This window comes from Mytilus californianus, unplaced genomic scaffold (genome assembly GCF_021869535.1).
Source record: "Mytilus californianus isolate M0D057914Y unplaced genomic scaffold, xbMytCali1.0.p SCAF_1, whole genome shotgun sequence".
Classification (NCBI taxonomy): domain Eukaryota; kingdom Metazoa; phylum Mollusca; class Bivalvia; order Mytilida; family Mytilidae; genus Mytilus; species Mytilus californianus.
This window is the reverse complement of record NW_026262581.1, coordinates 62,855,422-62,870,646: the sequence shown is the minus strand read 5'-3', so window position 1 is coordinate 62,870,646 and position 15,225 is coordinate 62,855,422.

The window sequence follows — 15,225 nt, the reverse complement described above, 5'->3', positions numbered from 1 at the left end:
TAAAACATCATTGCTATCTGGAAAGCTTAAACAAAACGTGTCAAGTTTGATTTTTATCATCTTAGTGTTGCTAAGATTGAATTTTAATATCCGATTACATCGATGACCTATCAACGTTTGCCCATATGCACAGATTGTTAATTTAGCTAATTAGGGTTGTTAGGTAAAATCAAATAGATTCACCCATATATGAAAACGACAGTCGATGCATTACTTTGTATACTAACTTTATATTTGATTTCAGATGACAAGAATGGTACACTGGATATCACTTCCGATGGTAGGGTTTTGTACACTGAAAATGGAACTACTGAAACTATATGTTCATATGAATGGGATGATATCGATGCTGGAGTTTTATGTAGACATCTTGGTCTTGGAATGTCAGGAGGAGCCAAATATCTGCCGCTCGACTGGTCATATAATCGGGCTAATGCCTATGGCGTCTTTTGCATGGGTTACGAAACGGATGCCTTCGATTGTTATGTCAACGAGAACGACATAACAAATGGAATGTGCTATCAGATGGACGATGCAGCAGTTGATTGCTACACTGGTTCAATGCCGATGACTAGTTTTTTCAGTATGTTTAAAAATACATATATCGCTTCAACTTAAAAAAAGATTCAAAATTTTCCGTTAATATTGTCATTTGATTGACTGATTGATTGGTTGCTTAACGTCTAGTGGCAAGTATTTTATGAAAGTTCAGGACGATATCGTCTGTAGATTATTGACAATTATTTGATTGTTGTCAGTTTACTTCTTTTATTGCAAAGTCCTTCGTTTGATATAATTTAAACGGTTCTAAATGTCAACTATTTCGTGTACGTTTAGGATAAAATATGCAACTAATTTTACTTTTAATTCCCCCTTGTTTATTCTTACATTATCTGAGCGGGAATAGAAAACTATTGGCCTTATTAGAAACCCGTTCGAATATTCCCTTTTAAAACATCATTGCTATCTGGAAAACTTAAACAAAACGTGTCAAGTTTGATTTTTATCATCTTAGTATTGCTAAGATTGAATTTAAATATCCGATAACATCGATGACCTATCAACGTTTCCCATATGCACAGATTGTTAATTTAGCTAATTAGGGTTGTTAGGTAAAATCAAATAGATTCACCCATATATGAAAACGACAGTTGATGCATTACTTTGTATACTAACTTTATATTTGATTTCAGATGACAAGAATGGTACACTAGATATCGATTCCGATGGTAGGGTTTTGTACACTGAAAATGGAACTACTGAAACTATCTGTTCATATGAATGGGATGATATCGATGCTGGAGTTTTATGTAGACATCTTGGGCTTGGAATGTCAGGAGGAGCCAAATATCTGCCGCGCGACTGGTCATATAATCGGGCTAATGCCTATGGCGTCTTTTGCATGGGTAACGAAACGGATGCCTTCGATTGTTATGTCAACGAGAACGACACAACAAATGGAATGTGCTATCAGATGGATGATGCAGCAGTTGATTGCTACACTAGTACAATGCCGATGACTAGTTTTTTCAGTATGTTTAAAAATACATATATCGCTTCAACTTAAAAAAAGATTCAAAATTTACCGTTAATATTGTCATTTGATTGACTGATTCAATGGTTGCTTAACGTCCAGTGGCAAGTATTTCATGAAAGTTCAGGACGATATTGTTATAAGAGGATTGATAATTATTTGATTGTTGTGTGTCTACTTCTTTTAATGCAAAGTCCGTCGTTTGATATAATATTAAAAGTTTTAAATGTCAAATATTTGGTGTACATTTAGGATACAGTATGCAAATGCTTTTCCTTTTAATGCCCCCTTGTTTATTCTTACATTATCTGAGAGGCAATAGACAATTATTGGTCTTATAAGAAACGCGTTCGAATATTTCCTTTAAAAACATCATTGCTATCTGAAAAGCTTAAACAAAACGTGTCAAGTTTGATTTTTATCATCTTAGAATTGCTAAGATTGAATTTAAATATCCGATTACATCGATGACCTATCAACGTTTGCCCATATGCACAGATTGTTAATTTAGCTAATTAGGGTTGTTAGGTAAAATCAAATAGATTCACCCATATATGAAAACGACAGTTGATGGATTATTTTGTATACTAACTTTATATTTGATTTCAGATGACAAGAATGGTACACTGGATATCACTTCCGATGGTAGGGTTTTGTACACTGAAAATGGAACTACTGAAACTATCTGTTCATATGAATGGGATGATATCGATGCTGGAGTTTTATGTAGACATCTTGGGCTTGGAATGTCAGGAGGAGCCAAATATCTGCCGCGCGACTGGTCATATAATCGGGCTAATGCCTATGGCGTCTTTTGCATGGGTAACGAAACGGATGCCTTCGATTGTTATGTCAACGAGAACGACACAACAAATGGAATGTGCTATCAGATGGATGATGCAGCAGTTGATTGCTACACTAGTTCAATGCCGATGACTAGTTTTTTCAGTATGTTTAAAAATACATATATCGCTTCAACTTTAATAAAGATTCAAAATTTACCGTTAATATTGTCATTTGATTGACTGATTGATTGGTTGCTTACCTTCCAGTGGCAAGTATTTCATGAAAGTTCAGGACGATATTATTGTTAGAGGATTGATAATTATTTGATTGTTGTGTGTCTACTTCTTTTAATGGAAAGTATGTCGTTTGATATAATATTAAAAGTTTTAAATGTCAAATATTTGGTGTACATTTAGGATACAGTATGCAAATGCTTTTCCTTTTAATGCCCCCTTGTTTATTCTTACATTATCTGAGAGGCAATAGACAATTATCGGTCTTATAAGAAACGCGTTCGAATATTTCCTTTTAAAACATCATTGCTATCTGAAAAGCTTAAACAAAACGTGTCAAGTTTGATTTTTATCATCTTAGAATTGCTAAGATTGAATTTAAATATCCGATTACATCGATGACCTATCAACGTTTGCCCATATGCACAGATTGTTAATTTAACTAATTAGGGTTGTTAGGTAAAATCAAATAGATTCACCCATATATGTAAACGACATTTGATGCATTACTTTGTATACTAACTTTATATTTGATTTCAGATGACAAGAATGGTACACTGGATATCACTTCCGATGGTAGGGTTTTGTACACTGAAAATGGAACTACTGAAACTATCTGTTCATATGAATGGGATGATATCGATGCTGGAGTTTTATGTAGACATCTTGGGCTTGGAATGTCAGGAGGAGCCAAATATCTGCCGCGCGACTGGTCATATAATCGGGCTAATGCCTATGGCGTCTTTTGCATGGGTAACGAAACGGATGCCTTCGATTGTTATGTCAACGAGAACGACACAACAAATGGAATGTGCTATCAGATGGATGATGCAGCAGTTGATTGCTACACTAGTACAATGCCGATGACTGGTTTTTTCAGTATGTTTAAAAATACATATATCGCTTCAACTTAAATAAAGATTCAAAATTTACCGTTAATATTGTCATTTGATTGACTGATTGATTGGTTGCTTACCTTCCAGTGGCAAGAATTTCATGAAAGTTCAGGACGATATTATTGTTAGAGGATTGATAATTATTTGATTGTTGTGTGTCTACTTCTTTTAATGCAAAGTCCGTCGTTTGATATAATATTAAAAGTTTTAAATGTCAAATATTTGGTGTACATTTAGGATACAGTATGCAAATGCTTTTCCTTTTAATGCCCCCTTGTTTATTCTTACATTATCTGAGAGGCAATAGACAATTATCGGTCTTATAAGAAACGCGTTCGAATATTTCCTTTTAAAACATCATTGCTATCTGAAAAGCTTAAACAAAACGTGTCAAGTTTGATTTTTATCATCTTAGAATTGCTAAGATTGAATTTAAATATCCGATTACATCGATGACCTATCAACGTTTGCCCATATGCACAGATTGTTAATTTAGCTAATTAGGGTTGTTAGGTAAAATCAAATAGATTCACCCATATATGTAAACGACATTTGATGCATTACTTTGTATACTAACTTTATATTTGATTTCAGATGACAAGAATGGTACACTGGATATCACTTCCGATGGTAGGGTTTTGTACACTGAAAATGGAACTACTGAAACTATCTGTTCATATGAATGGGATGATATCGATGCTGGAGTTTTATGTAGACATCTTGGGCTTGGAATGTCAGGAGGAGCCAAATATCTGCCGCGCGACTGGTCATATAATCGGGCTAATGCCTATGGCGTCTTTTGCATGGGTAACGAAACGGATGCCTTCGATTGTTATGTCAACGAGAACGACACAACAAATGGAATGTGCTATCAGATGGATGATGCAGCAGTTGATTGCTACACTAGTTCAATGCCGATGACTAGTTTTTTCAGTATGTTTAAAAATACATATATCGCTTCAACTTTAATAAAGATTCAAAATTTACCGTTAATATTGTCATTTGATTGACTGATTGATTGGTTGCTTACCTTCCAGTGGCAAGTATTTCATGAAAGTTCAGGACGATATTATTGTTAGAGGATTGATAATTATTTGATTGTTGTGTGTCTACTTCTTTTAATGGAAAGTCCGTCGTTTGATATAATATTAAAAGTTTTAAATGTCAAATATTTGGTGTACATTTAGGATACAGTATGCAAATGCTTTTCCTTTTAATGCCCCCTTGTTTATTCTTACATTATCTGAGAGGCAATAGACAATTATCGGTCTTATAAGAAACGCGTTCGAATATTTCCTTTAAAAACATCATTGCTATCTGAAAAGCTTAAACAAAACGTGTCAAGTTTGATTTTTATCATCTTAGAATTGCTAAGATTGAATTTAAATATCCGATTACATCGATGACCTATCAACGTTTGCCCATATGCACAGATTGTTAATTTAGCTAATTAGGGTTGTTAGGTAAAATCAAATAGATTCACCCATATATGAAAACGACAGTTGATGCATTACTTTGTATACTAACTTTATATTTGATTTCAGATGACAAGAATGGAACACTGGATATCACTTCCGATGGTAGGGTTTTGTACACTGAAAATGGAACTACTGAAACTATCTGTTCATATGAATGGGATGATATCGATGCTGGAGTTTTATGTAGACATCTTGGGCTTGGAATGTCAGGAGGAGCCAAATATCTGCCGCGCGACTGGTCATATAATCGGGCTAATGCCTATGGCGTCTTTTGCATGGGTAACGAAACGGATGCCTTCGATTGTTATGTCAACGAGAACGACACAACAAATGGAATGTGCTATCAGATGGATGATGCAGCAGTTGATTGCTACACTAGTACAATGCCGATGACTAGTTTTTTCAGTATGTTTAAAAATACATATATCGCTTCAACTTAAAAAAAGATTCAAAATTTACCGTTAATATTGTCATTTGATTGACTGATTCAATGGTTGCTTAACGTCCAGTGGCAAGAATTTCATGAAAGTTCAGGACGATATTATTGTTAGAGGATTGATAATTATTTGATTGTTGTGTGTCTACTTCTTTTAATGCAAAGTCCGTCGTTTGATATAATATTAAAAGTTTTAAATGTCAAATATTTGGTGTACATTTAGGATACAGTATGCAAATGCTTTTCCTTTTAATGCCCCCTTGTTTATTCTTACATTATCTGAGAGGCAATAGACAATTATCGGTCTTATTAGAAACGCGTTCGAATATTTCCTTTTAAAACATCATTGCTATCTGAAAAGCTTAAACAAAACGTGTCAAGTTTGATTTTTATCATCTTAGAATTGCTAAGATTGAATTTAAATATCCGATTACATCGATGACCTATCAACGTTTGCCCATATGCACAGATTGTTAATTTAGCTAATTAGGGTTGTTAGGTAAAATCAAATAGATTCACCCATATATGTAAACGACATTTGATGCATTACTTTGTATACTAACTTTATATTTGATTTCAGATGACAAGAATGGTACACTGGATATCACTTCCGATGGTAGGGTTTTGTACACTGAAAATGGAACTACTGAAACTATCTGTTCATATGAATGGGATGATATCGATGCTGGAGTTTTATGTAGACATCTTGGGCTTGGAATGTCAGGAGGAGCCAAATATCTGCCGCGCGACTGGTCATATAATCGGGCTAATGCCTATGGCGTCTTTTGCATGGGTAACGAAACGGATGCCTTCGATTGTTATGTCAACGAGAACGACACAACAAATGGAATGTGCTATCAGATGGATGATGCAGCAGTTGATTGCTACACTAGTACAATGCCGATGACTAGTTTTTTCAGTATGTTTAAAAATACATATATCGCTTCAACTTAAAAAAAGATTCAAAATTTACCGTTAATATTGTCATTTGATTGACTGATTCAATGGTTGCTTAACGTCCAGTGGCAAGAATTTCATGAAAGTTCAGGACGATATTATTGTTAGAGGATTGATAATTATTTGATTGTTGTGTGTCTACTTCTTTTAATGCAAAGTCCGTCGTTTGATATAATATTAAAAGTTTTAAATGTCAAATATTTGGTGTACATTTAGGATACAGTATGCAAATGCTTTTCCTTTTAATGCCCCCTTGTTTATTCTTACATTATCTGAGAGGCAATAGACAATTATCGGTCTTATAAGAAACGCGTTCGAATATTTCCTTTTAAAACATCATTGCTATCTGAAAAGCTTAAACAAAACGTGTCAAGTTTGAATTTTATCATCTTAGAATTGCTAAGATTGAATTTAAATATCCGATTACATCGATGACCTATCAACGTTTGCCCATATGCACAGATTGTTAATTTAGCTAATTAGGGTTGTTAGGTAAAATCAAATAGATTCACCCATATATGTAAACGACATTTGATGCATTACTTTGTATACTAACTTTATATTTGATTTCAGATGACAAGAATGGTACACTGGATATCACTTCCGATGGTAGGGTTTTGTACACTGAAAATGGAACTACTGAAACTATCTGTTCATATGAATGGGATGATATCGATGCTGGAGTTTTATGTAGACATCTTGGGCTTGGAATGTCAGGAGGAGCCAAATATCTGCCGCGCGACTGGTCATATAATCGGGCTAATGCCTATGGCGTCTTTTGCATGGGTAACGAAACGGATGCCTTCGATTGTTATGTCAACGAGAACGACACAACAAATGGAATGTGCTATCAGATGGATGATGCAGCAGTTGATTGCTACACTAGTTTAATGCCGATGACTAGTTTTTTCAGTATGTTTAAAAATACATATATCGCTTCAACTTTAATAAAGATTCAAAATTTACCGTTAATATTGTCATTTGATTGACTGATTCAATGGTTGCTTACCTTCCAGTGGCAAGTATTTCATGAAAGATCTGGACGATATTGTTATTAGAGGATTGATAATTATTTGATTGTTGTGTGTCTACTTCTTTTAATGCAAAGTCCGTCGTTTGATATAATATTAAAAGTTTTAAATGTCAAATATTTGGTGTACATTTAGGATACAGTATGCAAATGCTTTTCCTTTTAATGCCCCCTTGTTTATTCTTACATTATCTGAGAGGCAATAGACAATTATCGGTCTTATAAGAAACGCGTTCGAATATTTCCTTTTAAAACATCATTGCTATCTGAAAAGCTTAAACAAAACGTGTCAAGTTTGATTTTTATCATCTTAGAATTGCTAAGATTGAATTTAAATATCCGATTACATCGATGACCTATCAACGTTTGCCCATATGCACAGATTGTTAATTTAGCTAATTAGGGTTGTTAGGTAAAATCAAATAGATTCACCCATATATGTAAACGACATTTGATGCATTACTTTGTATACTAACTTTATATTTGATTTCAGATGACAAGAATGGTACACTGGATATCACTTCCGATGGTAGGGTTTTGTACACTGAAAATGGAACTACTGAAACTATCTGTTCATATGAATGGGATGATATCGATGCTGGAGTTTTATGTAGACATCTTGGGCTTGGAATGTCAGGAGGAGCCAAATATCTGCCGCGCGACTGGTCATATAATCGGGCTAATGCCTATGGCGTCTTTTGCATGGGTAACGAAACGGATGCCTTCGATTGTTATGTCAACGAGAACGACACAACAAATGGAATGTGCTATCAGATGGATGATGCAGCAGTTGATTGCTACACTAGTTCAATGCCGATGACTAGTTTTTTCAGTATGTTTAAAAATACATATATCGCTTCAACTTTAATAAAGATTCAAAATTTACCGTTAATATTGTCATTTGATTGACTGATTCAATGGTTGCTTACCTTCCAGTGGCAAGTATTTCATGAAAGATCTGGACGATATTGTTATTAGAGGATTGATAATTATTTGATTGTTGTGTGTCTACTTCTTTTAATGCAAAGTCCGTCGTTTGATATAATATTAAAAGTTTTAAATGTCAAATATTTGGTGTACATTTAGGATACAGTATGCAAATGCTTTTCCTTTTAATGCCCCCTTGTTTATTCTAACATTATCTGAGAGGCAATAGACAATTATCGGTCTTATAAGAAACGCGTTCGAATATTTCCTTTTAAAACATCATTGCTATCTGAAAAGCTTAAACAAAACGTGTCAAGTTTGATTTTTATCATCTTAGAATTGCTAAGATTGAATTTAAATATCCGATTACATCGATGACCTATCAACGTTATCCCATATGCACAGATTGTTAATTTAGCTAATTAGGGTTGTTAGGTAAAATCAAATAGATTCACCCATATATGTAAACGACATTTGATGCATTACTTTGTATACTAACTTTATATTTGATTTCAGATGACAAGAATGGTACACTGGATATCACTTCCGATGGTAGGGTTTTGTACACTGAAAATGGAACTACTGAAACTATCTGTTCATATGAATGGGATGATATCGATGCTGGAGTTTTATGTAGACATCTTGGGCTTGGAATGTCAGGAGGAGCCAAATATCTGCCGCGCGACTGGTCATATAATCGGGCTAATGCCTATGGCGTCTTTTGCATGGGTAACGAAACGGATGCCTTCGATTGTTATGTCAACGAGAACGACACAACAAATGGAATGTGCTATCAAATGGATGATGCAGCAGTTGATTGCTACACTAGTACAATGCCGATGACTAGTTTTTTCAGTATGTTTAAAAATACATATATCGCTTCAACTTAAAAAATGATTCAAAATTTTCCGTTAATATTGTCATTTGATTGACTGATTCAAAGGTTGCTTAACGTCCAGTGGCAAGTATTTCATGAAAGTTCAGGACGATATTGTTATTAGAGGATTGATAATTATTTGATTGTTGTGTGTCTACTTCTTTTAATGCAAGGTCCGTCGTTTGATATAATATTAAAAGTTTTAAATGTCAAATATTTGGTGTACATTTAGGATACAGTATGCAAATGCTTTTCCTTTTAATGCCTCCCTTGTTTATTCTTACATTATCTGAGAGGCAATAGACAATTATCGGTCTTATAAGAAACGCGTTCGAATATTTCCTTTAAAAACATCATTGCTATCTGAAAAGCTTAAACAAAACGTGTCAAGTTTGATTTTTATCATCTTAGAATTGCTAAGATTGAATTTAAATATCCGATTACATCGATGACCTATCAACGTTTGCCCATATGCACAGATTGTTAATTTAGCTAATTAGGGTTGTTAGGTAAAATCAAATAGATTCACCCATATATCAAAACGACAGTTGATGCATTACTTTGTATACTAACTTTATATTTGATTTCAGATGACAAGAATGGTACACTGGATATCACTTCCGATGGTAGGGTTTTGTACACTGAAAATGGAACTACTGAAACTATCTGTTCATATGAATGGGATGATATCGATGCTGGAGTTTTATGTAGACATCTTGGGCTTGGAATGTCAGGAGGAGCCAAATATCTGCCGCGCGACTGGTCATATAATCGGGCTAATGCCTATGGCGTCTTTTGCATGGGTAACGAAACGGATGCCTTCGATTGTTATGTCAACGAGAACGACACAACAAATGGAATGTGCTATCAGATGGATGATGCAGCAGTTGATTGCTACACTAGTTCAATGCCGATGACTAGTTTTTTCAGTATGTTTAAAAATACATATATCGCTTCAACTTAAAAAAAGATTCAAAATTTACCGTTAATATTGTCATTTGATTGACTGATTCAATGGTTGCTTAACGTCCAGTGGCAAGAATTTCATGAAAGTTCAGGACGATATTATTGTTAGAGGATTGATAATTATTTGATTGTTGTGTGTCTACTTCTTTTAATGCAAAGTCTGTCGTTTGATATAATATTAAAAGTTTTAAATGTCAAATATTTGGTGTACATTTAGGATACAGTATGCAAATGCTTTTCCTTTTAATGCCCCCTTGTTTATTCTTACATTATCTGAGAGGCAATAGACAATTATCGGTCTTATAAGAAACGCGTTCGAATATTTCCTTTTAAAACATCATTGCTATCTGAAAAGCTTAAACAAAACGTGTCAAGTTTGATTTTTATCATCTTAGAATTGCTAAGATTGAATTTAAATATCCGATTACATCGATGACCTATCAACGTTTGCCCATATGCACAGATTGTTAATTTAGCTAATTAGGGTTGTTAGGTAAAATCAAATAGATTCACCCATATATGTAAACGACATTTGATGCATTACTTTGTATACTAACTTTATATTTGATTTCAGATGACAAGAATGGTACACTGGATATCACTTCCGATGGTAGGGTTTTGTACACTGAAAATGGAACTACTGAAACTATCTGTTCATATGAATGGGATGATATCGATGCTGGAGTTTTATGTAGACATCTTGGGCTTGGAATGTCAGGAGGAGCCAAATATCTGCCACGCGACTGGTCATATAATCGGGCTAATGCCTATGGCGTCTTTTGCATGGGTAACGAAACGGATGCCTTCGATTGTTATGTCAACGAGAACGACACAACAAATGGAATGTGCTATCAGATGGATGATGCAGCAGTTGATTGCTACACTAGTTCAATGCCGATGACTAGTTTTTTCAGTATGTTTAAAAATACATATATCGCTTCAACTTAAATAAAGATTCAAAATTTACCGTTAATATTGTCATTTGATTGACTGATTCAATGGTTGCTTAACGTCCAGTGGCAAGAATTTCATGAAAGTTCAGGACGATATTATTGTTAGAGGATTGATAATTATTTGATTGTTGTGTGTCTACTTCTTTTAATGCAAAGTCCGTCGTTTGATATAATATTAAAAGTTTTAAATGTCAAATATTTGGTGTACATTTAGGATACAGTATGCAAATGCTTTTCCTTTTAATGCCCCCTTATTTATTCTTACATTATCTGAGAGGCAATAGACAATTATCGGTCTTTAAGAAACGCGTTCGAATATTTCCTTTTAAAACATCATTGCTATCTGAAAAGCTTAAACAAAACGTGTCAAGTTTGATTTTTATCATCTTAGAATTGCTAAGATTGAATTTAAATATCCGATTACATCGATGACCTATCAACGTTTGCCCATATGCACAGATTGTTAATTTAGCTAATTAAGGGTTGTTAGGTAAAATCAAATAGATTCACCCATATATGAAAACGACAGTTGATGCATTACTTTGTATACTAACTTTATATTTGATTTCAGATGACAAGAATGGTACACTGGATATCACTTCCGATGGTAGGGTTTTGTACACTGAAAATGGAACTACTGAAACTATCTGTTCATATGAATGGGATGATATCGATGCTGGAGTTTTATGTAGACATCTTGGGCTTGGAATGTCAGGAGGAGCCAAATATCTGCCGCGCGACTGGTCATATAATCGGGCTAATGCCTATGGCGTCTTTTGCATGGGTAACGAAACGGATGCCTTCGATTGTTATGTCAACGAGAACGACACAACAAATGGAATGTGCTATCAGATGGATGATGCAGCAGTTGATTGCTACACTAGTTCAATGCCGATGACTAGTTTTTTCAGTATGTTTAAAAATACATATATCGCTTCAACTTAAATAAAGATTCAAAATTTACCGTTAATATTGTCATTTGATTGACTGATTGATTTGTTGCTTAACGTCCAGTGGCAAGAATTTGATGAAAGTTCAGGACGATATTATTATTAGAGGATTGATAATTATTTGATTGTTGTGTGTCTACTTCTTTTAATGCAAAGTCCGTCGTTTGATATAATATTAAAAGTTTTAAATGTCAAATATTTGGTGTACATTTAGGATACAGTATGCAAATGCTTTTCCTTTTAATGCCCCCTTGTTTATTCTTACATTATCTGAGAGGCAATAGACTATTATTGGTCTTATAAGAAACGCGTTCGAATATTTCCTTTAAAAACATCATTGATATCTGAAAAGCTTAAACAAAACGTGTCAAGTTTGATTTTTATCATCTTAGAATTGCTAAGATTGAATTTAAATATCCGATTACATCGATGACCTATCAACGTTTGCCCATATGCACAGATTGTTAATTTAGCTAATTAGGGTTGTTAGGTAAAATCAAATAGATTCACCCATATATCAAAACGACAGTTGATGCATTACTTTGTATACTAACTTTATATTTGATTTCAGATGACAAGAATGGTACACTGGATATCACTTCCGATGGTAGGGTTTTGTACACTGAAAATGGAACTACTGAAACTATCTGTTCATATGAATGGGATGATATCGATGCTGGAGTTTTATGTAGACATCTTGGGCTTGGAATGTCAGGAGGAGCCAAATATCTGCCGCGCGACTGGTCATATAATCGGGCTAATGCCTATGGCGTCTTTTGCATGGGTAACGAAACGGATGCCTTCGATTGTTATGTCAACGAGAACGACACAACAAATGGAATGTGCTATCAGATGGATGATGCAGCAGTTGATTGCTACACTAGTACAATGCCGATGACTAGTTTTTTCAGTATGTTTAAAAATACATATATCGCTTCAACTTAAAAAAAGATTCAAAATTTACCGTTAATATTGTCATTTGATTGACTGATTCAATGGTTGCTTAACGTCCAGTGGCAAGAATTTCATGAAAGTTCAGGACGATATTATTGTTAGAGGATTGATAATTATTTGATTGTTGTGTGTCTACTTCTTTTAATGCAAAGTCTGTCGTTTGATATAATATTAAAAGTTTTAAATGTCAAATATTTGGTGTACATTTAGGATACAGTATGCAAATGCTTTTCCTTTTAATGCCCCCTTGTTTATTCTTACATTATCTGAGAGGCAATAGACAAATATCGGTCTTATAAGAAACGCGTTCGAATATTTCCTTTTAAAACATCATTGCTATCTGAAAAGCTTAAACAAAACGTGTCAAGTTTGATTTTTATCATCTTAGAATTGCTAAGATTGAATTTAAATATCCGATTACATCGATGACCTATCAACGTTTGCCCATATGCACAGATTGTTAATTTAGCTAATTAGGGTTGTTAGGTAAAATCAAATAGATTCACCCATATATGTAAACGACATTTGATGCATTACTTTGTATACTAACTTTATATTTGATTTCAGATGACAAGAATGGTACACTGGATATCACTTCCGATGGTAGGGTTTTGTACACTGAAAATGGAACTACTGAAACTATCTGTTCATATGAATGGGATGATATCGATGCTGGAGTTTTATGTAGACATCTTGGGCTTGGAATGTCAGGAGGAGCCAAATATCTGCCGCGCGACTGGTCATATAATCGGGCTAATGCCTATGGCGTCTTTTGCATGGGTAACGAAACGGATGCCTTCGATTGTTATGTCAACGAGAACGACACAACAAATGGAATGTGCTATCAGATGGATGATGCAGCAGTTGATTGCTACACTAGTTCAATGCCGATGACTAGTTTTTTCAGTATGTTTAAAAATACATATATCGCTTCAACTTAAATAAAGATTCAAAATTTACCGTTAATATTGTCATTTGATTGACTGATTGATTTGTTGCTTAACGTCCAGTGGCAAGAATTTGATGAAAGTTCAGGACGATATTATTATTAGAGGATTGATAATTATTTGATTGTTGTGTGTCTACTTCTTTTAATGCAAAGTCCGTCGTTTGATATAATATTAAAAGTTTTAAATGTCAAATATTTGGTGTACATTTAGGATACAGTATGCAAATGCTTTTCCTTTTAATGCCCCCTTGTTTATTCTTACATTATCTGAGAGGCAATAGACTATTATTGGTCTTATAAGAAACGCGTTCGAATATTTCCTTTAAAAACATCATTGATATCTGAAAAGCTTAAACAAAACGTGTCAAGTTTGATTTTTATCATCTTAGAATTGCTAAGATTGAATTTAAATATCCGATTACATCGATGACCTATCAACGTTTGCCCATATGCACAGATTGTTGATTTAGCTAATTAGGGTTGTTAGGTAAAATCAAATAGATTCACCCATATATGTAAACGACATTTGATGCATTACTTTGTATACTAAATTTATATTTGATTTCAGATGACAAGAATGGTACACTGGATATCACTCCCGATGGTAGGGTTTTGTACACTGAAAATGGAACTACTGAAACTATCTGTTCATATGAATGGGATGATATCGATGCTGGAGTTTTATGTAGACATCTTGGGCTTGGAATGTCAGGAGGAGCCAAATATCTGCCGCGCGACTGGTCATATAATCGGGCTAATGCCTATGGCGTCTTTTGCATGGGTAACGAAACGGATGCCTTCGATTGTTATGTCAACGAGAACGACACAACAAATGGAATGTGCTATCAGATGGATGATGCAGCAGTTGATTGCTACACTAGTTCAATGCCGATGACTAGTTTTTTCAGTATGTTTAAAAATACATATATCGCTTCAACTTAAAAAAATATTCAAAATTTACCGTTAATATTGTCATTTGATTGACTGATTCAATGGTTGCTTAACGTCCAGTGGCAAGTATTTCTTAAAAGTTCAGGACGATATTGTTATTAGAGGATTGATAATTATTTGATTGTTGTGTGTCTACTTCTTTCATTGCAAAGTCCGTCGTTTGATATAATATTAAAAGTTTTAAATGTCAAATATTTGGTGTACATTTAGGATACAGTATGCAAATGCTTTTCCTTTTAATGCCCCCTTGTTTATTCTTACATTATCTGAGAGGTAATAGACAGTTATTGGTCTTATAAGAAATGCGTTCGAATATTTCCTTTTAAAACATCATTGCTATCTGAAAAG